Source organism: Poecilia latipinna, unplaced genomic scaffold, assembly GCF_001443285.1.
Source record: "Poecilia latipinna isolate Pla-1442-1.1 unplaced genomic scaffold, P_latipinna-1.0 Scaffold545, whole genome shotgun sequence".
Taxonomy (NCBI): domain Eukaryota; kingdom Metazoa; phylum Chordata; class Actinopteri; order Cyprinodontiformes; family Poeciliidae; genus Poecilia; species Poecilia latipinna.
The window spans coordinates 195,360-197,855 of NW_015113161.1; positions in this window are offsets into that span (position 1 = coordinate 195,360).

Here is a 2,496-nt window from a genome sequence, read left to right on the forward strand (position 1 = left end):
ATTAATTTTATGATTAAAATCCCATTTTTAGAATTTTACAAAAAAAAAAACTTAATCCAAGTTTTAAAAAAAAAAAAAAAAAAAAAAAGGAGAGAGAAGCATAAAACACTATAAAACTACTTGGTAGAAAGCTGTGCCAACCTTTACCTTGATAAAATCAACCTGTGGAAAATTCATATTGCACATCAAGCAACTTGTTCTCTCTTCTTCTCCATCCCGATTCTGGGGTCATGATGAAACACAAAGTTTATTTTCAGCTGAAAAAAAAACAACTTTGAACCACTGAACAACAATCCTGCCATTGCCGTCAGTCCAAGTGGAAGCTTCTGACTTTGTCTCCGTTTCAGCACTTACAGACTCCAGCAGCTGACATTTATTCTTTCACACCTTTTCCTTCCACTTAACTTTCCACAATTAAATTTAGTTACAAAACTCTGATTCTCTGACAATAAATTTTTGCTGCTTACCCGACTTGTGAAAGTTGTCTATACATCCATCCACCCATTTTCTTTACGCCCTTGCCCCTTAGTGGGGTCGGGAGTGAAAGTTGTCTATTCTTCCATAAAATGAAAGTATTGTCAGAAACTACAAATCAAAAGAAAGTTAAATAAAACACAGAAATGTATCTCTGTGTAATTAATCTATAAAAGTTCCACTTTCTGAACTGAAATATCGGAATAAATGTACTTTGATTTTTTTAATTTCTTGAGATGCACCTAAATATTGTCCACCACTCTCCCATAAAACAAATTCAAATATATTGTGAAATATGTTACACAGGTTCATGCTGCTGTGGTTCAAGACGATTTGCTGAAATAATTGAATTTTTCTTTGCGGAAACCACCAGTGAAACCTTTGAACGCAGTTACTGGGGATAGCGCTGTGCTCCACAACTTGCTTTGCTCCCATCAGAGATGCACTTTGCATCGATGCCAGCCGAAATAAACAGACTCTGTATCTGAAGAGGAAACCTCGGGTAAACCAACGGGAAACTTCACTTCCCCGGGCACGGATTTACGACATCCCTCCCAACTGATCAAAATGAAGCGATAATGGCAAAAACGACAAATGCAGGTGGTGAGAGCAGAAAATAGTGGCGTGTGCTTCTTGGGTTAAATGACCGGCCTGTAGCCGTCTACAGCTGCAGGCCATATTTCTTAGAATTTTATTTATTAGAGCTGTTTGTCCTTAAAGTGAAATCAGGTTTAACGTGTACATTCAACAAAGACGAGGGCACAGATTGACCAATAACGTACAGGCTGCCTTTGCTTTGCAAAAACAAACTAAACCGATTTATTTTTGTCATAGTTTTTTTTTTCTCTTTTTTATCATTTAGGTATTGTGAAACGGGTATCAGTCACCTCCAGTGCATTCTTTGGAAAAAAAAAAAAAGAAAAAGAAAAAAAAACGTTCTCTGCAATAAAAGAAAAACAAAAGAAACCCGAACACAACTTCAGTTGAAAGGATTTAAGTTATAGCAATACGCACACTATCAAGTGTACAATTTGTCAAGGTTCATTTGATTCTAATAAAATACTTTTTTTTTAAACCCATATACATTTCATATATTTATCTTTTTGGGGTATATGGATCCAAAAATAGACATTTAAATCATAACGGGAGAACTGGGGGAGGAGGTGGGAAGGAGGGGGGGGGAGAACAAAACAAAACAAAAAAACTACAAAAGCTACACATGGTTTTTTTTGTCGTCTCTGAGGAGGAAAAGCGAGGACAGAGAGAGCAAGATGGGGATGATACAGAAAGGGGCGGTTTTAAAGAAAGAAGAGGGGGAGAGAAAAGCGAGGATGGTGAGGAGTCGGGAGGAGGATTGGCCAAGCTATACAGCGCAGTATGACACCCACTTTAGCTCATTACACACGTACAGTCGTGATCAAGGCACAGGGATCTTCTAAAAGTTAATTCTTGTTTTTTTTTTCTTCAATAAAGTTGTACAAAATAATACATTTTACAGTCTGTACAAGAATAATAGTTCAGCAGTAAAGCAAAGACGTACGTACAAAGAAGCAGGAGAGGTCAGTGGGAGGAATGATGGGAGAGGAATGGCAGGAGGCGGCGGGCGGGCGGGGCGTTTAACCACATGAATACAAAAAAAAAAAAAGACAGGGTGGGAGGAGGTGTAGGGTGTGGGGGGGGGGGTTGCTGTCTTTTTTTTCCAAAGTTCTGGGTTGTTGTAACATTTCAGTTTTCACTTAAAACAAAAACACTGAGGAAGGTGCAGATGGGAAGAGGTGAAGAGCAAAAGAGGGGGTGAGAAGCAAAACAAAAACAAAAAAGGATGGAGAGTTGGCAAAACAGATAAAGAATGAGCACACAGGGCACAATGGCACTAAGTCTACACAGACAAAAACAGCTGTGGAGACAGTAAAACAGGATGAGAGTTCTTGTTAATTTATACGGTACTGTACTGTTTGGAGGATGCAGCCTAGTCCTCTTTGATTCCACAAAAGTTGGCAATTTTTTTGTTTCTCTTTTTTC